Source organism: Octodon degus, unplaced genomic scaffold (assembly GCF_000260255.1).
Source record: "Octodon degus isolate 3935 unplaced genomic scaffold, OctDeg1.0 scaffold00029, whole genome shotgun sequence".
Classification (NCBI taxonomy): domain Eukaryota; kingdom Metazoa; phylum Chordata; class Mammalia; order Rodentia; family Octodontidae; genus Octodon; species Octodon degus.
In genome coordinates, this window is record NW_004524605.1 from 3,089,500 (window position 1) to 3,115,119 (window position 25,620).

At 41.7% G+C, this 25,620-nt stretch overlaps 1 protein-coding gene and 1 pseudogene across 2 annotated transcripts in view; one reads left to right on the forward strand and one right to left on the reverse strand.

Moving 5' to 3' along the window:
* The window catches only part of Cdc42se2 (CDC42 small effector 2), a 90,349-nt gene that overhangs the window by 22,165 nt on the left and 42,564 nt on the right, over nucleotides 1-25,620 (forward strand). The window contains exon 1 of one of the 2 annotated variants that reach the window (XM_023713278.1): nucleotides 23,879-23,898. The exons of the other annotated variant lie outside the window; for it this stretch is intronic. The gene's annotated coding sequence lies outside the window, so the exon portion shown is untranslated. Of the gene's footprint in view, nucleotides 1-23,878; nucleotides 23,899-25,620 lie in introns of those variants that run through there. 2 annotated transcript variants of the gene reach the window in all.
* Nucleotides 18,579-20,699, reverse strand: LOC101569428 (annotated as a pseudogene).

Sequence of the window (25,620 nt, forward strand, 5' to 3'; positions counted from 1 at the left end):
AAAAAAAAGGTTAAAATGATAGTGTGTATGTGTATATGATGCATATTTTATATAATGTCTTTAAAGAAGAAACAGTGGCTTTTTATTAATGATAGGCATAGTAATTACATTAGTTGAACTATCAAATGTCAGGCTATGTGCAAAGTTCTTTTCATGATTGTAGTACCGTTCATAAAATTATCTTTTTTTTTTTTTTTGTCGGTACTGGGGATTGAACTCAGGACTTTGTGCTTGCCAGGCAAGCACTTATTCTACTAAACTATCTCCCCAGCCCCTTATAAAAGTATCCTTTCAATGTCGTGGTGTTTTTTTTCCCTCTGCTACCTATGATTTGTTGTTAATGCTTGTTTTAAAATTTTATTATAGTTTCTTATATAATTATGCAGTATCTTTTTCATTTCTCTAAGACATTTTTCATATTAGAAAGTAAGCGTTAATTTTATTGATAGCAGTCTGTTAAATGATAAACAGCATAATTTAATGAACTCTTCTTGTAGAACACTTTTTTTATTATTAGATACAATGCAATAATAAACATCTCCATGTGTTAAGACAAAAAACCATTTGCTTAACTTGTTTAGTAAATTGCACCTACTTTCCTACTTCAGGGCATTGAATTCAGGTTTCGGAGGGACCCCGGCTCGGCCCGGGGGCCTCTGCCCTCAGAGCACCTCTGACCTCTTCTCGGCACTTCGCTGCCTGGTGCTGCGGCAGAGGACTGCACCACATGCACACTGGATTATTCAGCTTCTCTCAGAAGGGACTGAGAAAAATACGCTGCTGTACTTTTTTCTTTTCTTTTTCTATTTAATGTATTTGGTACAGGGTCTCACTATGCAGCTCGGACTCATAGTGTTCTTCCTGTTTTCAGCCTTGCCAGCGCTGGGATTACAGGCATGCGCCACCAGGCCCAGACTCATTCCCCAGCTCAGCATGCCCCAGGGGCAGGGCTGGCACAGCATGCGGAACCCGGGCTTGAACTTTGGTCCCTGTACTCTCCCAAGCAGGTGCTTAGTCTGCTGAGCTATTTCACAGGCCCAAAAATATGCTTTTTAAAGTGTACCTTCCAAAAATAAAATTTGCTTTGCATATCACAGTACTTGATGAGTTACAGAAAATTGAAACTTATCCTTCCTAAAACTTACGTCATTTTCTAAATAAAATTCTGTCAGTGCTGTCCTTTGACAGCCCTCCTGTAGTCACACTTAAGGTTGTCTTTGTTCACATCTATGAGTATTTTCTGACACTGGGCTGTTGTAAGTGAAATTTTGGGGTAGATGGTAGGGAAACAAACACTCATCAGTGGCCAGGCATGGTGGTGCATGCTTGTGATCCCAGCACTCTGGAAGCTGAGGCAGGAGGGTCACCATGCGGTTGGGCAACGTGGTGAGACCCTGTCTTGAAAAAAAATTGAAGTTTTTCATTATCAACCTTATTGATCTGTAACTATAGGACAGTTCCCTGAATCCATGAAATCTTTGGTTTTTTAATGCTCTTGTTTTTTTTTGAGACCGAACTCATTCTGTTGTCCAGCCTGATATCAAAGGTATTTCTGATTTCAGGTGATCCTCCTACTTTCGTCTCCCGTAGAGCTGAGACAGGCAGGTGTGTTATGCCATGCTTGCCTGGCAGGTATTACTTAGTGTCTCGGTTACTCTTCTCTCGTTGCTGAGACAAATACCTGACACTCAAAATTAGGGGAGGAAAGTTTATTTAGCTCGCAGTTACTGGAGGTTCTGTCCTCACTCAGCTGGCTCCAAGGCAGAGAGGCACATGGCAGAGAGCAACCTTTCATGGTGGCAGCAAAGAGTGAGAGAGAGCAAAGGGAGGGCCTGCAGCTGCGGTAGCTAGCTAGCTGGCCTCTTTCCCCTACTCACACTGTACTGCAAATACCTGCCCAAGGCAGGTGCAGCAGCCACACCGGCAGTAATCAGTCACACTCCGGAAGCTGCCCCATGACTGCATGAGGCTTTGGGGGGACAACTAGACACAAACCATGACACTTGGGTCTGCCAGTTGAGCCAAAAATACTGGTTTTGGTCTTCATTTTCATTTGTTTAATTTTGTGATTTAACTTCCCGTGTTACTTATTTGTCCTCATTTTTCTTTCAGGATAGTAAAAGGTTTTAAGTGATCTTTGTAAGTATTCATTTGGAAGAGATACATTAAAAAATTAAAGGATGGATTCTGGAGCTAGCTTGTTCAGTTGCATTGGCTGGAACCTCTTTTTTTTTTCTTTTTGAGACAGGGCCCAGGCTGGCCTTGAACTCACTGTGTAGCTCCGGCTGGCCTCAAACTCATGGTGGTCCTCTTGGCTCAGCCTCCTTGAATGCTGGGATTACAGGTGTGTGCCACCAGACCGTGCCGGCTGGATCTTCTGAGACATTGTGATGATGAACACCTTGTCTTGTTCATTATTTTAGTGCTTCTGATGTTTCCTTCAGTGCTAACATTATTGGAATATGTATTTGTATTTTACCATTAAGCATTAAGCCAGCTTTTGTTGTGCTTTCTAAATAAAATGCAAAAGAAATCAATTTATTTTTGATTCATTAAGAGCTTCAAAAAAACAGGGCAGAAGAGGTGGCTCATGGCAAAGTGCTTACCTGTATACAAGAGGCCTTGGGTTTAATCCCTGCAACTCCCCCCAAATTTTAACAATAAAAAGTAGATGTTGAATATTGTCAAATTCATTTTGATATCTAAATTTGTTTAAAATTAGCTTAAAAAGTGTTGCTTGTACTTGTCAATTTTTCTTTTTTTTACTTGTCACAATTGTTATAAACCAAAAATTATTTCTTCTTAGTTATACTTTCCTTCAGTTAATTTGGTAGTCTGTGAATAGCTTCTCTGGTAAATTCAAGGATGTAGTATTTTTAAAAATTTTTATATTCCTAATATCCAACCCTGTCTGCTTTGCTGGTGTTTAACTTTATGTGTCTCTTAGAGGCAGCGATAGTGCCAGGGCTCGGACGCAGGAGGTGCTCAGCAGCATTCCCAGCTCTTTTTCTTTTGAGACAGGGATCAAGGGTGTGTTGCCTTGCTGTGTTGCTCTGTCTAGGCTCAGACTCCTGGGCCCAAGTGATCCTCTTTGTGAGGAGCTGGAACAACAGCGCCTACTGCGTCTGGCTAGTAAGATGTCTTGGTGATGGGAAAAAATTATACTGCTTTAGAGAGAGAGAAGGAAGTCAGGCAGTACAATACCTAGCAACATCAGTTGGAGTTTTCTGGCTTTGTGATCATGTGGTATGTTTTGAGGCTGTCATTTTCTTATTTTGAATTCACAGCATTTTGAAGAATAGCAGCGTGCCAGAAGGCATCAGGTTAGGTTAGTGTGCGCAAGCACGCATACACACATGGACAACACACACAGACACAAACATACACAATAAGTTGTCAGGATGTTCTCCTAAAACCTCGTTGAGTCATGGCAGGGCTTTTCAGAGGTGGTTGGGTTTACTCTGTGTGATGTTGGGATTGATTCATGGTGTGATGCTAGGATATTTTTTTTTTGTTGCTCCGAATGCCCTCAGGGGTGGTTTGGCTGGCTGGAGTGTTGTGGGGATCAACTCCAGCAACCTGAGGCTGACAGCTTTGTGGAAGCAGCCACTTAAACAACTGAGCTAAGGCCAGGCCCCCTAGGATTTTTTTTTTTTTTTTTTTAAACTGGGAATTGAACTTAGGGCATTGCACTTGTCAGACAGGCATTGTGCCACTGAGCCACATCCCTGCAGCTGGTAGGATTAAAGATGAGAGTGCTACTAGCCTAAGGTTGTTTTGGACCTTCTGCCTGCCGCGAACTGTTACTGTTTGTCCTCTGTGATGACCCTCTGTCACGTCACCCTGCGTTGGAGCCAGTGAGGTATGGACTGAAACCTTGAAAAAACTGAAAGCTAGATAAATCTTTCCCTTTTCACTTTGGGTGCCAGGTGTTTTGTCTCAGCAACAAGAAAAGGTAACTAAGAGAAAGGCCAAGCTAAGTGGGATCTTTCAAAGGGTCTCCTTGAATTGAGTTTCTTTTGTATGTATGTATAAGTAAATAACTATAAGGATGGAGTTTGGGAGATTTTTGAGGAATACAGTGGTTAGTTATCAACTCAGTTTTGACGATTTGATCTAATATATATGTTTTTGTCTATAAGCAAAAAAATATTTTAAGTCTAATAATAGTTTCAGGGATCGTGAGTTGGAATTAAATTCCCAGTTTTGTGTTAATGGTCCTCCATAGAAGTATCTAGAAATAATTGCCATCTGAGAGAATATGCTGTGCTTATGTAAGTAGTGTTAGTGGTCTTAATGTTGGGTCTACTGAGCAGTTAAGCATGGTATGATAATTCTTACAAAAGCAGCTGGCAAAGCTGAAACTATACCTGTTAACTACTCTTTCCCTTATGCCCATGCCCAGTGCCTACCTATGTTATGTTTGTGTATAATAAATGAAATCATACAGTATCTGTCTCTCTGTGACTGCTTATTGCACTTGGCGTATCGTCCATGAAGTTCATCCTGTTGTAGCACAGACAGTATTTTCTTTCTTTTTAAGATTGAACAAATACTGCAATTTGTGTAGAGTCAGCCCTTTGTATCTACAGGCTTACAGTTAAGGCTTCAACTAACCACTGATCAGAAATGTTCAGAAAAATAATTTTCTTTGTTCTGAACATTTAGTACTTAAAAAAGACAGGTCTGTCTTTTTTCCCTATCTTTATTCACTTAGTAATACAGTATTAGTATTAGTATTTAGCATTTATACTGTCAGTTATTTTAAATAAACTGGAGATGTTTTAAGTTATATGGGAGGATATGCATAGGTTGTGTGCATATGGAATGCTCTTTTGCATAAGGGACTTATGGAACCCACCCTTTGGGTCTGAGGGTGACAGTGTGAGCCATGTTGTCTTGTGTTCCTTGTCATGGACATTCCAGTGCTTCCTCTTGGCTGTATGAGTAATGCAAGTACAAACATGGGTGTGCGCGTGCCTTTTGGGAGCCCTGTCTTTACTTTTTCTGATTATATCCTGGAAGTGGGATTGCTGATATGTGTGGTATTCTTTTTATTTTTTTGAGGACCTGTGGTAGTTTTTTTATTTTTTAGCAGTGACACCATTTTACAGTTGTACCAGCATACCTTACCAACATTTATTATTTTTAATAATAGCCACCCTATGTAGTGTAAGGAGATCCCATTCTGCATTTTAATCATGTTCTTTTTTTAAAACATGTTTCTTGTATACTTATAAATTCAAAGAATTATGAAGTCCCTTTAGGTTGATTTTGGTTTCATTGCCTAAAAATGCAACTAACAGTCACTTTTATAATGGGATCTCAGGGTGCTTCATTCTTGTAACCTAAAGTACAGTTTTGTAGGAGATGACCCTTGAGTGGTAGCGCGTCTCACTCTGCCTTTTCTGTTGTTTTCTTCTGTTTATCAGTGAATCACTCAGGGAACAGAAGAAGTATATGTGACCCCAAAGAATGTCGCTAATTTTAATTATTTTCTCCCAAATAAAGTTCTGTGGTTCTACATGTTACAAGAACTCAAGTGGTGTGCCAGCATTAAAAATATTATTTTAATTTAAAAATATTTTTACTTTGCATTAGGTATATTTCATCTGTTCACTTTTAATTGGACTACTTTTATCTTCACAGAGTTGATAGTTTTGTATTAGCTTGTCTCACAAGATTCAGTCACAAAATGTCTTTCATGAACAAATTCAAGCAGTTATTTTACCCAGAGAACAAGATCCCAGTAAAAAATGGAAAAAGGATGTAAATTGTCTTAAGTTTTTCGAGTTCCAAGAAAATAATAGGGGAATAAGTACTCTACAGCAAGATTAATAGCTAATATAAAATAATTTAAATTTTGAATACCTGGTTTTTCTGACTTGAGATTTCTGAAATTGTTATTGCAGACTGCTTATACTTTCTTGTGTTTATTTTTCAGAAATACTGAAAAATGTTTTCTCAAGTCACATCAGTGTATGAGTATCTGGCTACAACCTGTGGCTACCTCATAAATATTACAAGTCATTTAAAAAGGTTCCTCGTTGTGCAGCTTACACTTTATGTAACTTTGCTATGATATTTAAGGCAGCGCTGCTGCATTCTGCCTGGTGTGAGTTGGTAGAAAGGGCACAAGTGTGTGGCTTGGGAAGGGTAAGAGCTTAAGCCTGTGAGTTTTGAGAAAAGATAATGAAATCCTTTATATTCCTTGCAGAGACCTCCATTTCAAAGACTCGATTTTAATAAGAATTGGTTGTGCAGCTGCAGCCCTGGCAACAAGGCTGGGATAAAAGAATTGGGGCATCGTTCCAGAAATGAAGGCGGCAGTGGTCTCGTGTGGAGCGGAGCTAATAAAACAGATGAAATAGAAAGCATTTAGCAGAGATAAGACCACTACTGTCTTTGGCATGGACAGTGTTGACATTTTCCCCACATATTTTTTTATTTACAATATCCAAAACCTATCACACTGAGTTGTTTACTGGATCAGAGTAGGTATGTTACATCTAATTTTATAGAAAAATGCCATAAATATTTCTGGAAGTTAATATTTCTGTAAATTATGCCTCACATGTAATTGTTGGCTTATTCTTGTTGAAGTCTAGACATTTTCAAAACATAGGGCACCACATTTTTCAGATTTTTAAAAACAAGAGTTTAGGTTTATTTTTAATAATACTTTTAAAAATTAGATGTTCATAGTAATTTTAGTATAAATCTCTTATGGTTTTTGGACTTGTAGGATGTCTTTAAGTAGTACAATTTGTTAACAATTCGAGTAACTGGGGAGTGCTGCTCAGTGCACAGACCCTGGGTTCATTCCTCTCTACCTTTCCCCAAAATATAAACCTCTTAGCACAACAGCATGGCTGTATACTCTGTCATTAACTGTAATTTATTAAGTTCCTGCTTGTTAGGTTGTAGCTAACAAGCTTTAGTAACAAGTTTTTCTTTGTAATAATAAGATATATTACAATAAAACATTTTTATGAATATTTTGTTTCGTTCTGGATTGTTCAGGATTACTTCTCTGGATCTTCAGATACTAATGCATGAATGTACAATTTCTACTTACATTATGAAAGAATTAAAACACAGCTACTGCAGTATGTATGCAGTTGCTGCTCTGTTCCTTACTGCCATTCAGTATTACCACAGTTTGAAATTGAATAGTTGATGAAAAATAGTACTTGTCTATTTTGTCTTCTTCCTTTTTTTTTTTTTTTTTTTTGGTGGTGCTGGGGTCTTGCACATACTAAGCAAGTGCTATGCCACTAAGCTACAGCCCCAGCCCTATGTATTGCCTCTTTTGGTTTTAATTAATCCCCTCCCCCACTTTCTTTCCTTGTTCTGGTCCCTGTTCTCCTCCTTTCTTCCTTTCCTGTCTGCCTACTTCTTACCTTCTCTCTCTCTTTTTCCTTTAGGGCTAGGGATCGAGCCCAGGGCCTCATATATGCTAGGCAAGCACCCTACCACTAAGCTGTACTCTCAACCCCTTAATTTTCATTTCAAGTTGAAGTTTTGAACATTATAAAGAAACATCAGTTTCCCCTTGTGGCTTTTAAAATTCACATCTTTTCCTGTTTATCTACTGGACATCTACTAAGCTAATGGCCTCAAGAATGTCTCAAAAATATAATAAATTTTCTATTTTTACATATAAGTAGTGTAATATATGCCAGACTTTGTTAATAGTCTTAACAAAAGAATATAGTCACAAACTCAGATAGCTAGAGAGACTCTAAGATATTGCATTCATTTTTAATCCATGGAAACTGAGATCCCACTCCAAATTATACAATCAGTAATTGATTTTAGGGAGTTGTAATTAAATTGAGCAGAATTAAAGCTCTGTAGATATTGTTGCTTTGCTGCTACTCCACCTGTCTCTTCTTTCTCTTCCTGACACCAGATTTCCTTGCACTCCTGCCTGGCGTTTATACTGTGCCTTTGGATGTCATGAGACTAAGCAAAATGAGTGTACTCTGAGTTTGTTTGTTCAAGGGCCCAGCTTGCTTGCTCTGTTCCTTTGGTCACATTGACTGGTTTAAGGGTGACCATGTCAGCTAAGCCAATCCACTCAGTAGCTTAATTTTTTTTTTTTTTTAAGTATATCTTAGTATAAGGTCTACAGGGTCTCACTACATAGATTGGACTTGTAGCGATCCTCCTGTTCTCAGCCTCCCAAGCACTGGGATTTCAGGTGTGTGCCACCACCATACCCAGTCTCTGCATGCCCCAGGGATCTGCCTAAGCAGGTGCTTTAATCTGCTGAGCTATCTGGCCGGTCCCCCAATTTTAATTTTTTTTTACCTGGAGTCCTGCTGGATAAGTAGTACAGGTGCGCATTAAGACTTACCAGTACCCTTGGCTGGCCTGGAACTCCTGACCTTTTTGCCTCAGCCTTCTGAGTGTTGGAATGATGGGTATCATCACTAGGCCTAGCTGAAATTTTTATCACCATTAAATTGTAAGTATTTAATCACAGATGTGTTTTTGTTTTTTTGCAGAGCTGGGGATTGAACTGAGGCCCTTGTGCTTGCCAAGGAAGCACTTATTCCACTGAGCCATCTCCCCGGCCCCAGTTGTAAGTATTTAAGCATTTTAAAAATTGTTTTCAATATTTAATATGAGTTACATATTTAGTTTGCAAATGTGAGATTTTGAAGTCATCTTTTTGTCATTAAGATATTATGGCTTTTATTAATCTGTTTTAGTGTGAATATTTTATGTTTTGCTTTACAATATTGATGAGTTCAGTTACATGCTAGTGCCTTAGACACTGTTGAGGATACTAGAATATACCTGCTCACTCATCAGTTTACCTTTCTAAATTCTGAAAAATTCTGAATGATGAAACCTAGGTGCAAGGATTACATAGGTTTGCGTTGTTCTATCCCATGATTCTTATTACCATTGTTGCTTGTTTTGATATCTAATTAAGTCCGAGTCTTTTTTTTTTTTAATGTATTTGGTACAGAGTATCACTATGCAGCTTAGACTCATAGTGATCTTCCTGTCTTAGCCTCCCCAGCACTGGGATTACAGGTGTGTGCCTCCAGGCCCCGTCCTAGTCATGGGATCAGTGGGACCAGCGCGGCATGTGGTGCCAGGGATTGAACCCTGGTCCCTGAGCTTGCCTAAGCAGGCACTCCGTCTGCTGGGCTATCTCACTGGCCCTACTGCTTTTGCATTTTTGTTAGTTTTCTGGCCAATTTTTTGGCCTTTTTAGTCCTCTGGAATCTTTTTGGTAGTCTCACATTTTCTAGGTATGTATTTTTCTTTGGTTGTTTGACTCTTTGAGATCTACAATCTTGATTTTACTAAAATGTTAATTGTAGGGAAACCATCTTTATTTCTTCATTTCTTAATTTGAAATGTTCCATGTTTTCTCTCCTTTCCACCTCCTGTCTGTGGGATTTGAACCCTTGCCTCCAGGGAAGACTGCGACCTAATCACAGCCTCATCGCCCCCTTGGCCCATACTCAGTATTTCTAGTTGGTCTTTTTTTAAGGTTTCCAGTTTTGGCTTCCTATGATTGTCATCTTTATCCTTGACTTCTTAGGGGTTCATTCTTGGATCATAGCAGTATTTCTGCTTCAGGGGGTATAAATTGCTTAGTGTATTGTCTTTCTCTTACAGTAGCTTTATGCTCCCGATTTGTGTACTTTGGGTATTAAGCTCATGATCCCTTGGGGAGGAGAATATTAGTCACTTAATCTAATAGTCTTGTATTAGGGAGTTTGTGTTAGTCCAGATGAGCTTGGGAGGCACTCGAATGTTAGGTCACATAGTGACCTGGCATCACTGAACTGCTATTAAATTCTGTTAGTTGCTACTCTCTCAGGCAATTTATAATGAAGACTTTTTAATCTCTTAAAAATGGACAACCCAGGTTGAGCATCCACCCCTACTCTAGTGGCTTCCCATTGGCAACAGAATGGTTAAAATACTGAGCGGGAACTCCACTAAAGCTACCCTGTCCAGTTCAACCCATCAGTTGTAAGACAGTGTGGCAACAGTGACCAAAACTACAGACAATAAGAAATAAACCTCTGATGCCCCTTTATTTCTCCCCTGTGAGTTCCAGCCTCTTCTGTAGAAATTAATGTGCATAGAGTTTTTCATTAGCCTTCTGTAAGCTGGAGGAGTTGGTAGCTTCAAATTACAACTTTAACTATAATTTCAGATGCAGTCCCTGTGGAAAGTATTAGATGATGAGGAAGGAAAGACATCCTTGAGATAATATTTGCTGCCTAGACTCTTTGGCATGTCTTCAAATCTGTCAGAACACTAGTCTCTGACCTTGATGGTACAGTTGTTGTCCTGAAAGCTTGCTTGCCTCCCTTCTTGACAGTGTACTCTTGCCTGAACAGACTCCTTCCTAGGGTCGATACTCTACCACGATTCCCTGCCAGTACCCGTGACCCACCTTCCCCACACCATGCTGCAATGCACCTCATCCAACAATCTGAAATGCTCTGATACCCCAAACTGATGTGATGCTCAAAGAACTTTGCAGCATTTCAGATTTTAGGAAAACCCATCTTTGAAAGTTCATGCAAATCTTCCAAAACCTGAAAATCTTCAAAATCTGAAACAGTTCTGGTTCCAAGCATCTCAGCTTGAACTGAGAAGTCTCCCTAGGTTGTAACTCACCACATGGCCTGCCAAAGCAGAGCTGGATGGGTGAGTGCCACATGTGTCACTTGTCAGCAGAAACCTGTTTCTTGACATTTTCCTCAGAGGGCTTTTGGGCTACCCCAGCTTTGTCATGCTGACAGAGACTTCCAGGCTGTTGCTGCTAATTCATTGGTGATCTGGGCATAGAGGAAAGAAGAGGCTAGAATGTTAATTTTTTTTTTTTAAGCTAATTTTTTAACTCCTGCCTCTGTTGCCCTGTGGTTCTAGCTCGAGGTCATAGTTTGCTTTCCAGGTTGAGTGTGGCATTTTGTGTCTCTACTAGTTTCATTTCTTTTTGTTATTGCTGCTTGTTATTATTCCCAGAGTCCATATCTACTTTTTTTTTCCCTTGAGTTGTGTTTGGAGGAATAGAAGCCTAGCATGTCATCTTACTATGAATTGAATAACTTCGTTTGTGGGTATAAAAAGATTTTGCAAAATGTAAAATCTGTAATTGAGAAATAGACGCGAAATGTATACCAATTATATGAAAATAATTATCTAAGGTTTGCAGATATCTATTGCTGTGTAACTATCTTAAAACGTAGTGGCTTAGAATAACAACAAATTTGTTAATTTTTTCTCAACTTTGAGAGTTAGAAGTCTGGTCATTTTTTCGTATAGCATCAACAGAAGTCATTTGATGGAAATTCACATAGCAAGTGAACTATATGGAAAGATTTTAGCCCTAAGGACTGGCCAAATAGCTCAGTGGATTAAAGTGCCTGCAAGCGGGCACAGGGACTAGGGGTTCAATCCCTGGGCCAGCTGCGCCGGCCCCACCCTTGGGTGCAGTGAGACGGCAATCGAGATGGTGTGGTGGTGCGTGCCTGTAATCCCAGCTCTTGGGAGGCTGTAAATAGGCAGATCACTAAGAGTCCGATCTAGTAATGAGACCCTGAACACCCCATAGACCCTTCCCTAAAATACAAAAAAATTTTTTTTTGTGATCTCATACATTCCAAGACATGACTTAAACTTCATTCAGAAGTCACTAAGTAAGTTTGGCCATATTCAGTCTAGAAGAATTTTCATCTCTTATTTGGAAGAAAACCCAAGAATTTGTAGGCCTCTTAATATGCTATATAAAATTATTAGAATTTTGTGTTTCTCATTGTTGATTTTAGAGTAATGTCATAGAGGATTGTCTCAAAGAATTTTCATCTTTCCTACCTGAAGAGGAGATTTTTTGGAGTAGACGGTTATTGTGTACTTTTTCAGGTTTTTTTTTAAAAGGCTGGTCTCAAATTCATAATCCTCCTGTCTCATAATCCTCCTGCCTTAGACTCCTGAGTGCTGGAATTATAGGGGTACGCCACCATGACTGGCTTTTCAGTTCATTTTTGCAGTATTCTTTTGATAGCCGTGATTTTTCAACTGAGGGGACCCCTGCCCAGGACATTGGGCGTTGTCTGGAGCCAGTTTTGCTTCTCACACCAGAGGATTGAGTGCTGCTATCTGGTGCATCACAGCCTGAGATGCTGCGGAGTATCCTGTAGGGCACTGGCAGCCCCTGTTGCCCCAGAGCAGAGTTATCTGAGGCAAAATATCTGTTGCACTGAGGGCGAGAAGGCCTGCCTTGGAGCACAGTTGGTATAACTCTTGTAAGTGAACGCCTTCGTTCTTGCCGGCTGCTGACCCATGCCACTAGAGAAACAAATGGTTGAATCTAGTTGCAAATCAGTATTTGCAGATATTGGAATATGCTACTGAGTGAAATGCAGTAGGAAATAAAGTGATTATTGATTCTGCCTTGATGGATCTTTTTATCAGTCAGTCACTTTTTCATAAATAATTATTTAAGGTAGCATTGAAGTAGACCTTAATAAAAAATGCAGAGAAAATGGTCTCTTCAAGTTCATAATGGATTTGAGCTGTGATTTCTTCCTTTTTCAAAGTAAGGACAATACTTGCCTTTTAGGATTATAAAAATTAAGTCAGATGCTGTTTGTCCAAGTACACAGTGTGATTGTCAGGCAGTTCCACTGGGACACGCCTGTCTCCTGTAAGGGCTTTGGAGCCCGTTGCTCTACAGTGCCCCTCTCTCCTCTCCGGGAGAGTCAGTGCACTGGCAGCACATGGTGCCAGTGGCTGTGAAGCCAGGCAGGATGGTGGAGGAGAGTGCTGTTTTTTATTTATTTATTTATTTATTTTAAACATTTATTGTGTGTGTGTGTGTGTGTGTGGCCAGCTCAGCCCACCAGGGGGCAGGGCTGGCTGGCATGTGGTGCTGGGGGATTGAACCGCGGTCTCTGTGCTTTGCCAAGCTTGTTCCAAGTAGGTGCTTTAGACCACTGAGCCATCTCTCCAGCCCCTAGAGTGCTGTTTTGTGATGCGTGGGACTGTTCTTATTCCTCTCACGGGCATGTTTTCTGTCCTTCCTCCTTGGTGGCAGTGTGTAGGAATTGGGGTTAACACTGATACTGACCACGTCCTAGGAATGCCATGCTTACTGCCCAGGTAGGTGTTCAGGAGAAGACTGTGGTGGTCTACATTCCTGCAGTCAGCGGCCAGGAGGGCAAGTAGGGTGCGATGAATGATTATTACTCAGGTATTAGTTTCCCCCAATGTTAAAACCCTAAGACCGTTCAACTTTTATCTAGTTTTATATCATTACTGATTTTTAAAATTAAGCTATTCATGTTAGAGAATTGAAGAATGTTGAACTTTTTATTTGACCCATTCTGATTTAATTAATTAATTAATTTATTTATTTTTGGCGGAACCGGGGATTGAACTCAGATCCTTGAGATTGCCAGTCAAGTGCTTATCCTACTGAGCCATCTCCCCGGCCCTGATTAATTTTATAGACCAGAAATAGAATATATTCTTTAGCAGATTAGTTCCCCCCCCCCCCCCCCCATTTTGTCTTTTTGAGACAGGGTCTGCTGTGCAGCTCAGGCTGGCCTTGAGCTCACTTAGTAGCACAGGCTGGTCTGGAACTTGGAATGATCTTTCTGCCTCAGCCTCCTGAGTGCTGGGATTACAGGCATGAGCCACCATGGCAACCAGATTAGTATTTTGTTTCTAAAATCATCTTTATCATTATAATATCATTGTCACCACATTCATTATTGTAAGGTTTCTTTTGAATACAGAGACAAAAATCCTGTGACATGCTACATTGAAAAATTTTGTTTTTCCCAATATTTTCATGGTCCTAACTATATACACAGGATCACTCAAAAGCTTGAGCATTTAAGTAGTTCATTAGTGAGTGACTTCATTGTACGTGAGTCGTCATAAGCAGCTTGTAAAGGAAGTAGTCAGTTACATGTATCTTATGCAGTGGGCGTTCTGGTGTAGCATTAGCACACGACAACACTGTGGTCTAATCTGTCCCACACCTTTGGAAGCGTAGCATCATTGATGATCGGGTTGGCAGCCAGCATGAATGTATTCAGCTCCCCAAGTCTCCAGGAGATAGGTATCCTTGCTCCAGTTTTCACCCACTAGAAATAGGCTGGTCTGTAGTTGGGAATCTAGGTGTGGCTGTTGAGAGGAAGTTCAGAATTTTGAACAGAATGAATGCCTGGCTTGCCACCGTGATAGCTTCTCACTAAGGGGTTTATGTGATAGAAATGAGGCAAAGCCCTATCCTGTTAGAAAATGAAGTTGTGGAGATGCTTATAGTTGTAGGAAAAAGTGGTTCATCACGTTGAGATTGTTACTGTACTGTGCTCTGTAAATATAGAGTCACTGAGCCATGTGTGGTGGTACACTGTTACCCGAGTACTCAGGAGGCTGAGGCAGGAGGTTCTCTGCAAGTTGGAGGCTAGCCTGGGGTACATAGTGAGAACCTGTCTCAAAAACAAAAGGAGGAGGAGGGTGTGGTGTTACAGGCCTGTAATCCCAGCACTCAGAGGCCATGAGAGTCACTGTGAGGCCATGAGGTCACCACGAGGCTGGAGGGTCACCGTGAGGTGGAGGCCAGCCTGGGCTACATAGTGAATCCAAGGCCAGACTGGACTGACTACGTGCTGAGATGCTGTCTCAAAAAACCCAAACCAAACCAAGTATTGAAAACTCAACCTATGATAGGGCACAAAAGCATTAAACTTTGATGAGTTTATTACATATTCAGCTAGCTGTTAATACCACCCATGTGGACTTTATTTTACCCACTAAATGAAGCTTAGTGTGATTACTGATTGCTACAGTTATCATTCATATGGTTGAGACTGTCTGCTTCCACTAGCATCGGAATACAGCCTTGGAGTAGTTCCTGCTGCACTAGCTTCCTGAATATGTCCTAGGTTGTGAACTGTTTGCACAGCCTGGCTTTCCATGTCTGAGTTCTAGGATGTGACTGAGTGGTACTCGGAAGTGAACTGCAGGAAGGTGAAGTGGGAAGGTTGACTGTACAGCTTGGCAGGTAGTAACTATTTCTGTATCATGAAGGTAGTGAGTAGGAATTTTTTATAAGTGTCCAGTTCTGTTTACATCCCCATTATTAACTGTGTGCTGTGGCTTAGATCTGGGGTGGGCCCCCAAATCCTCATACACTGAGAAGTGGGGCTCATGGAAGGTGGTGGAAATTTGGGGTGCTACAGTGGGCTTGCTGGTAGGAGACAGGGTCTGCGTGGAAGAGGCAGTCACTGAGGGCACCTTTCCCCTCCCTGCTCTCCCAGCTGCCTGCTTTCTGCCTGCCATTATTACCTGAGCAGCTTCTCCAGGCCCCTCTACCCCACGCTTTTTTTCTGTGAAGTCAGGCAGACCATGGTCTAAAATGTGAGCCAATTGGGGTCCAGTCTGGGTAATTTAGTGACTTAGCAAGACCTTGTCTCAGAAGTAAGAAAAAGGCTGGAAATGTAGCTTGTGCAAAGGCCCTGAATGTGGTGCTCAGTACTGTCCCCCCAATCCCCTTTGTTGACTATCATCCATATTCCCAGTGCTTAGTACTTAGTAGCTGCTCAGCGCTGTCAAATACATCTGTGTATGTTCTCAAGAAGAACAGGATAGGGGCTGGCGAGATAGCTCAGTGGTCTAAAGCGCCTGCTTAGACAAGTGCACAGGGACCATGGTTCAATCCCAGCCACTACATGCCATGCCAGCCCTGCCCCCACCGTGGGCTGAGCCGGCCAAAAAGAAAGAACAGGATATTGGGCAGAAAAGTTTTTTCAGCATTGCAAGTTTGCTTCACTTTCCATGCCTGTTTCGAGCTTTTTTGGTAATACAGTTGACATTACAAATTGTATTCTGTTACTGTTGTATGATTTATTATAAAATGCTGCTTATGTTTATAATACTGTATTTCCCCCCAAAATAGTACCTGACTGGAAAATAAGCCCATGTGTTAATTTTCAGGATGCTTGTAAGTACCATTCCCAAAATAAGTTCCAGTTAAGATCGTCAGCCAGACAGATGCATTTAGTGTGTCCATGGCAACATATGACGGATATGGTGAATTATAAAATAATGTTAATACACAAATATAAGTAAATAATATTGACATTAATACTCATGATAGCATAAGTTATAATGACTTGTAAATGCCCAAGTGACCATCTTTGGATGAGAGGTGATGCCTGTGTAAGTAGATGAGCTCAGGACTCATTGCTAAACAGTTGGCTGGAGTTCAGACACAACGCAAGAGTAGTGTGTTAGCCGTGGCTGTTGCTAATACTCATCTTCACAATTCAGGACACCTTGTGTTTGTAATGATGCACTGTGAGCAGCCTACACAGACAAGAAATGCTCCTTTCAAAAGGAAGCTCGATTACAGCACATGGACTTGCGCGGAATTCAGCATTTGGAGAATTACGGTGTTCCAGAAGATGGTGACATGACTATTTGAATAAATTAGGTTGTCATGCCTGAATGAATGTAGATTGTATTACTTGAAAAGATAGAGCATATCCTCTGAAAATAAGCCTTATGTGCCTTTTTTGGAGCAAAAATTAATATAAGACCTGTTCTTTCAGGGAACTATGGTATGTATTGGTGGGAATTTTACATTCCAAATGAGTACTGAAGTTTGTTTCTGGTTAGGAAGTGGTAACAAAGGATGCTGATTATGTAATTTAATTCAAGAGAAAGAAGAGACTTTTTTGAAAAAAAAATTTGTTTTTTAAATTTTATTTATTTATTTATGTGTGTGTGTGTGTGTGTGTGTGTGTGGCCAGCTCAGCCCACCAGGGGGCGGGCTGGCTGGCATGTGGTGCTGGGGGATTGAACCGCGGTCCCTGTGCTTTGCTAAGCTTGTTCCAAGTAGGTGCTTTAGACCACTGAGCAATCTCACCAGCCCCAAGAGAAGAGACTTTTAAAAAGCGTGCTAAATATGTATGTAGTTTTTATTTTTTTTCAGTTTACATTGCATTTAATGTTTAATATAGCAGCAGAAGATAACATTTTTCAGTTGATAATATGACATCACAGGTACTTTGTTCTTTGTGTGTCTTTGTGCTGTGGTGTTTGAGCTTGACTGTGTTTGAGCTAGTCATCTCATAAGACAACCTCTTTTAAGACAACCTATTTATCCCCTTCATTATTTTAAACTCTCTAGGTAGGGTGGGAGATGATGGATAATATTATTTCCTTATATTATTTTTTAAGCAATCAAAAATGATAATAGCTTTTAAACATTGACTATAACCTCACATGTATTGGTTAGGGGAATGGAATGAGTAGAAGCAGTTCTGCACGGGGATTCATCAGGTAGCTCACAGGCAGATCCGGTAGCTGCTCAGTCAAAGGAGCTGGAAGCTGCAGAGAAAGAGATCAACCCAGGTGTCCTGGCGCATGCCGTAAGGCGGCACTTGGGAGGCTGAGGCAGGAGGATTATTGCAAGTTTGAGGCCATCCTCAGCTCTGTAGTGAGTTAAAAACCAGCCTGAGCTACATAGTGAGACCTAATCTGAAGGAACGAAAACATAAAACCTGGTGTGCATTTCCATTGGAAGGCTGAAGAAGCTACAGGCTGATGACCTCAGGCACAGGCTGTAGCCAAGGGCCACCCGCTCAAGCTGAAGGAGCTTTCAAACGCAGGAGGAGCCGGTTTTCTCCTGTTTGCCACCCACAGCAGCTCTTCCCCCGTGTGCTGGCCTCGGTGCCAGCTGTCTCTGGAAGTACCTGCAGATACTGAAAAGTAGGCCTTACTGGTCTGCCAGCCTTCGGTTAATCCGTATGATCAGTGGTCATGCCACATACATTTTGGATTTTCAGCATCTTTGATATGTTCTCTCTCTTTTTTTTTTTTTGATACAGGATCTTGCTACGCAGTTGGGACTTGTAGTGATCCTCCTGTCTCAGCCTCCCTTAGTGCTGGGATTACAGATGTGCGCCACCATGTGCGGTTCCGGGGCCAGCATGGCATGCTGGTACCAGGGATTGAACTGGGGGTCTTGGGCTTGCCAGACAGGCGTTTATGCCGCTGAGCTATCTCCCCAGCCCCAGCATCTTTTATGGTAGCAGCAGCTGTGTTCCCATTCTGAGTATTCCACATTCAAGTCTGTGAATGAATTTAAGGCCTTTCAAGTGTAATGTGTACAGTCTTGTTAATCTGTGCTGATCTCTAGCGCATATCAGAACTAGCATCATCTCATATAAATTCCAAGTTAATTGTTCCTTATTTTAAATGTAGTTACATAAAACATACATTTTCTTGTTATAAAGGTTGTATGTGTGATAAGATTCATTTGAATGTTTTTCAAGATATTTGAAGAGTGTTTACAATATGAAGAATACCATATTTTAACATTTCATCATGTTTTTAAAAATAAATTCATGTTGAGATACATACATACATATATGTGTATATATATGTGTGTGTATGTGTGTATATATATATTCCCCCCCCCCCCCCCGCTAAGTCTTAAGTTTTATTTAAGTAACCTCCAGTGAGAACAGAACAGACCAGTTACTACCACTTCTTCATAATACCAGTGAACCGGTTCAGGGAGGGCAAGCACACCAGCAGACAGCTGCTAGCCAGTGTGATGGGTGGGATCTCCAGGGAGGCGGCCCCAGCCTGGCCTGCTCCTGGAAGAGTGTCACAGTGGAGCGAGGGTTCCTGATGCTCTTGTCAACAGAATGATCAGGCACGCAGCCTCAGAGGCTGCTGTCACGGCGTTGATCTGCGCCATAGCTGGCTCCCACACAAAAGCTTCAGAGTTGTCAGTAATGCCCCCTCATTGTTGATGTCCACCCCACACCACAGGCCGCCCTGGGCATGCCGAGCCCGTAGTTTGTTCAGGATGTTTGGCATCAAAGCCAGCATTGTCACATAGCTGGCGTGGGATACTCTCCAAGGCCTTAGCATATGCCCCGATCAGTAGCTGCTGTTTTACTGGGATAGTCCTTGAGTAATCTCGAAGGTACTTGGAGAGCTCCATCTCGATGACTCCACCACCAGCCACCACTGAGTCATGCTTGGGGGCCCTCCTGACAGTCATGCAGAAGCCGTTCTGTCTCCTCCATGAACTGCTAAGCTCTGCTGCGGAGGATGAAGCTACAAGTGTTGCCCTCGGGGCAGCCGGTAAAGAAGTTGTACCTTTCGCCTCCAGTCTGTGTCTCTGAACAGCTGGCAGCGGCCCAGCATGTCTGCTGCTTGAGCGTTCACGCTGGTCTGGATTGAGCCTCCGCAGGCCTTCATTGTCCTCTTTAAGTCCTCCTCAGGCACATGGCCAGCACAGAACATGTCCCTATCAGCGAAGTACTGGGTGGCCACATCCCAATAGGGGATTTGGCCAAAATACCTTTGGCTCCAGAATTATAGATCTTCTCTAACATGTCATAAAGAATATTCCAGGCAGCATCAACAATTGCCTGGGTGGGCTGGTGAGATGGCTCAGTGGTCTAAGGCACCTACTTAGAACAAGCTCAACAAAGCACAGGGACCGCGGTTCAATCCCCCAGCACCACATGCCAGCCAGCCCTGCCCCCTGGTGGGCTGAGCTGGCCACACACACACACACACAAACAATATAAATAAAAAATTAAAAAAGAAAAAAAGAAAAATTGCCTGGGGCCGGGGAGATGGCTTAGTGGAATAAGCGCTTCCCTGGCAAGTGCAAGGGCTTGAGTTCAGTCCCTGGTTCCACCAAAAAAAAAAAACAAAAAAAAACAAAAAAACCCAACAATTGCCTGATAATCCTCTACCATGTGGGCTCTGATTTCAGCATTGTCTTTCTCAGCTTTCGGCTCGAGTTCAACATTTAATAAGGTGATTGTGGGGTTATTAAGCTTTTTAGGTTGCATTTCAAATCCAGAATAAGACAAAGTCTTCTTGAATGCAGCACCAGCTGCCAGCCAGAGTCCTCTAGGGCTCCGCCCTGTACTGTCTTGGTTCCAGTCATCTTAAGCTGTAGCAGGTCATCCAGCATCATCACAGTGCCAACCACCATCTTAGCAAAGAAGGCTTTCTGCTGGGAGGTCAGCTGGGAGCTCAGAGCCGTCAGGGCACCTTCTCCAGCAGCTTCCTCTGCTCCACTTCATCTTGCTGCTTCACAGTCACACCAGTCTCGTCCATCTTGTTAATTGCAGCTGTGTAGCTGTGCGGGAAGCTCAGATGATGCTCTGGGGGTGCAGACCTCCCTCCACGCAGGGTTTCACCTGCTTCAGGAACTCCGCAGCCAGCAGCATCACTGCAGTATCACAGAGCTGGTGCCATCACCAGCCTTGGCACCTTGAGGTCTGACTGCATCCGCCAAAGTCTGCAGCATGGGCGACATCAAGAAGTTTCGAGATTGTGCGTTCAGGGTCTCACTATTATATCGGACTCCCTAGTGTTTTTTTTTTTTTTTTTTTTTGGCGGAACCGGGGCTTGAACTCAGGCCTTTGCGCTTGCCAGGCAAGCACTTACTCTACTGAGCTGTCTCCCAGGCCCCAACACCATCATTAGAAACTGTTGCTTTGCCTCAGCCCTCTACAATAACCTCATTTGTGCCATGGGGACTGAGGGCGGGTCTTACAGCCTCAGCAATCACCCGGCAGGCACTGATGTTACTCACGAGCTGAGGGATGCCGTAGGAGCTGTCAGTCCCCTTTCAGCACTTTAACAGGTGTGGGCATCATTTTGGCAGCTTCTTCAGTGGCCTGCTACTCTATTCTCCCCACATTGATATTTTTAAAAAAGATGTAGATAATGACAGAGGTTTTTAAAAAAATTCCTTTTGATAGCTTAACTTTGTGTTTTAGAGTGTGTAGATATTAAATGTTAAAATTTATAAGTCCTGATTTCTTGTATTATGTTTTACCTCAAGAATTTAATGGTTCTGCTTTTCAAAAACTATAAACAGCATATTGTTCATCTGTACTCCAGAGAACACAAGTCAAAATAGCATGTATTAGTAACCGAGGGCATTGATCTAATTTTCTCTTCTCTGTATCCTCTTTAAAATTTGCAGTGTTTTAGTAAATTTTCTGTACTTTATATGGAATCAGTTTTAGATATCCTTAGAAGTTTTTTTTTCCCCCCAGTACGGGTATTGAACTCAGGACCTTGCGCTTGCCTGTTCTACTGTGCTATCTTCCCAGCCCTAAGAAGTATTTTTTAAAAGATGAAATCAGATGTATTTTTGTTTAAAGGTTAAAATACAAATTTCATAGTTTTGTATCCAAAGTAATATTCCATTGACACATTTTATATAGATCTAATACATTTATTTTTTTGATTCTTTATATAAAACTAATAGCAACATACAGTATTTGTTAAATTTTTTCAGGGAGTTTCTCACTACTTCTCACTGACCCATGTCACTTTATTTAGGGTTTATGTGTGCAGCTCTTTTGTTTGTACTCATTCATTCCATCTGGAACTTAAAAGCTTTTCTCTACATATTAATCTCTTTCAGATAAAATTTTGAACTATTTTGAACTTAGAGTTCAAGTTATGTCCGATGTTAGATACTGTAGGTATTGGTTGATGTTTCATTTGGGAGAAAATGTAGCAGTCTAATAATAGCCTAAGTTAGCTCTGACATGGTTACCAGTTGTGAAGTTCAGCATTTGATAATAAAATTTGACTGTGTGTGTGAAAATACCCAAGCCAGGCCATGGTAGATTATGCCTATAGTCCTGTCTAAACTGGGCATGGTGGTGTATACCTATAATCCTGACTACTTAGGGTCTAATCCCCAATACTGCAGACAGAGAACATACAGTGTTGGCCAAGTTTAAAATAATTAAGAAGCCTTATTATAAGGTTCTGTTATCGTGACAAATTAATGTTAAGTTTTTCCAGCCAAAAAGCCAGTGATAGCCAGAAAGATCTTACTTATTTGGGAGAAATACCAAGTTAAGTAGTCTTACGGTGCAGAGCAGGGATCAGCTATGATGATAGGCTCTGTCTTCTTTGGGGATGAGCCAGAACCTCAGTAACCCACCCTGTCAGGGCTCCACCTCACCTTGTCCCACACTCAGGTAAGTAACTTAGTTTATGTGTAACTAGCTTTCACATTTGCAAGGGATTGGTAAGAAATTCCTTGCCTGACCAAGAAACATGAATTACATGCGCTTTTCATTTGCTAAATTAGTTACCTCCTTTTATCCTTTCTTTGTATGGAATGCTTAGCAGGTGTTCTGGGAGTAACTAGATATTGGATAACTGTGCCATTCTAAAACTTCTCTGATATCCAAGGCCCTTTCTTCTAAGAGAAGGAAAAAACAATTTATTTGGGCATAGTGGTGCAGACCTTTACTGTCACGGTTATAAAATTTTGAGGTAGGGAGGTCACAGATTTGAGACAGGCCTGGCCGTTTTTGAGACTGCCCCCTGGAAAAAGAAAAAAAAAAAAAAAAAAAAAAAAAGTGGCCGGCCAGATAGCTCAGCAGACTAAAGCGCCTGCTTTGGCAGAGCACAGCTGCCAGGGGTTGATCCCTGGGGTGCCGTGCCGGCCCCGCCCCGGGGCACACTGAGACCGCGATTCTGACTGGGTGTGGTGGCGTGCGTGGTAATCCCAGCGCTTGGGAGGCTGAAAACACGAGGATCACTATGAGTCCGATCTATGTAGTGGGACCCTATAGACCCTGCCCTAAATTAAAAAAAAAAAAAAAGCTGGCTATGTATAGTAGCTCCACAGGAAGGCCTTGGATTCAGTTTTTACTAATGCTGAGACACAGAGACAGAGACAGACTAATTTCTTTTGACAGGAAGGCAGGAAATGAGTTTAGGCAGAGGCAAGGTGCTGGCCTCACCCCTGGGGTGTGCTGAGACAGCGATTGAGACTGGGCATGGTGGTGCACACCTGTAATCCCAGTGTCTGGGAGGCTGAAAACAGGATCTGTGTAGTGAGACCCTGTACTAAATACATTAAAAAAAATGGATAATTGAGAAATAGTAATAGACAATTTATAATAAAAATAAATACTACCAGAAAAAGAACTTGGTAAGTTAAAAATTGCTATCACCAACAGATACTAAGAGGTAAAAGATTTATGTTTGTACCAGGGATTGAACTCAGGACCTTGTGCTTGACAGGCAGGCATTTATGCCACTAATCTATCTCCCTGGCCCATTTACTAGTTATTTTAAAAATTATGTGCTTACGTTATTTGGAATAACAGTAAAAGTTTTTTAAATGTAAGAAGGCATTTTATAAAGTGTGGCTTTAAGTCAGAGAACTGCAGGTACTAGGACAGAATTTGAATATGCATTGCTTAGTAAAAAGTCTGTGGCTCTGCAGCTTACCAAGAAAAGGGGCACAGAAATAGGTGGAGGGCTTTGCATGTACTGGTTTGTGGTGCCTGGAAAACGGCAAGAGGTGTTCAGGAGCAGATGAGTGCAACGGACAGCTGGGAAAAGGAAGAAATGATCAAAATGGTAATATGGATTTCAGCCTGTTAGTATACCAAAGGCCTTTTATGTGTTGCGAAATCTTTATAACTAGGTAGCTAAAGAAGAATTTAGGGAGAGTAGATGAAGAGATGGAGAATGGATGGAGAGATAGTTGAAAACAGGGAAGAAGAGTGATGGAAAAGGGAAAGATTAATAAATGGGGAAGGTAACCGTGCCACTTGTAATTTAACAAGTGAGGAAACAAATAGCGGACAGGAAAGTAGTTTCTGTGTATGTTACTGTCCAGTGTGTCTGTTGGTCAGCTTCCCATCACGACAGCACCAGCCCTGAGATAGTCAGTGTAGAAGAGGTTTGTGTTGGCTCATAATTTTGGTGATTTCTGTTCATGACCAGTCGGTGCTGTAACTTGGGGCCTGTGGTGAGGCAGCGTGTCATTGAGGAGCTCCTGGCAGAGCACAGCCTCTCACTGGATGACCCGTAAGTGGGAGAGAGAGAGAGGAAGGGGACTGGGCCACTATCTTCTTCGAGGGCATCCCTCCCTTTAGCTCCACTCTGGGGACAAAGCTGATGGCATATGGGCTCTGGGGGCTTTGACATCCAAACCACAGCAGTGTTTGCTTCCAAGTTTGAGCTAGTGTGATGCCCTCTATTAGGTTCTCTACTATAATGGTGCATCGGTCTTTGGTGTTAAACGCTTGAGTTTAATGGAGTGGGAAATGGAGGATGTCAGTAAAAGCCTGCAGGGTGTACAGGATGTTCAGGGTCTCACTACTTAGATTGGACTTGTAGTGATTCCCCTGTTTTCAGCCTCCCAAGAGCTGGGATTACAGGTGCGCGCCACCACACCCAGTCTCAGTTGCCATCTCAGCGAGCCCTGGGGCCGGGGCTGGCACTGTATGCTGGCGATCAAACCCCGGCCAGCCACTGCGCCTGGCCGAAGCAGGCACCTTAGTCTGCTGAGCTATGTGGCCAGCACTCCTGGCTGGTATTGAACTCGGTTATCCTCTTACCTCAGCCCCCTGAGTGCTAGAATTACAGGCATTCACCACCATATCTGGTGCCTGAGTAGATTGTGAAATGTTATCTAACTATAACCTCTAAAATATTAATGTAAAACTTGATTTATAAAAGTAAAACAAAACAATAATGGATGATAGGCACATAATCCGGGGATGAGAAAAGTTTCCTCCTTCTCTTACCTTTCCAGCTCTTTCCAGTTTTTTTTTTTTTGTCAGACTCCTGAGTCCTAGGTTGGCCTTGAGCTTGATCCTCCTACCTTAGCCTCCCAAGTACCTGCATCTCCAGAGATATGATCCTTAATCCATTAAAATTGTTATTTGACTGTATAAAGACTTTAAAGCTTTCGTAGGAAAGCTGTAAACAAAATTAAACAGAAATTTATAAAACATTAGATATAGAATATTCTTGGATTAGAATACTCAGTGTTGCTAAAATGTAATTCTCTTAGTAATTGTTAGGACAAATGCAGTTGAGGCAGACTTGGAGGCATTTTAATAGATTTTGATAAATTGATTATAAAATGTATATAAAAGTGCATAGGGCTGTGAAAATCCAAAGCCATCTTGAAAAGTAAGTTTGGGAGAGAGATACATTAGTACCTGAATCAAGTTTTGTGTAATAGTGCTAGCATAAGTTGCACAGATTAATGTCATGCAGTTCTTCAGAAATAGATCTACAGTCATTTCAGTTAAAGGCACTAAATCAATTCAGTAGGAAAAAGATACCCTGTAGCAAATAAATTGGATTTTTTTTTTTTTTTTTTTTTTTGGTCTGGTTCAGGATGCCTTAAGGGCAGATCTGGTAAGGCTTGAGGATCTGGCCTTACCACAGTATCCTGAGTCTGACTGCTTCGCTTAAGCAGGCACTTAAACAACTGAGCTAATGGGCAGGCCCCCTGAAAGTTGAGATGGATTTTTTTTTTTTTAATTTAACTAAAGATAGGTTATGGACATTAAATTCAGCAGTTGGATTTTCTGAGATAGGTTCAGGCTGGCCTCAAATTTTATGTGGTCTAGGCTGGCCTGGAACTTACGGCGATCCTCCTGCCTCAAGCCCCCAGGTGCTGAGATTATAAGAATACACCAGTCGGGGGGAACTACCCACTTGGGCCCCCTCTCCTGTCCCTCTCTTGGGCCGGAGCTTTCTTTCTCTCAATAAATATATTCTGCTCATTTAAAA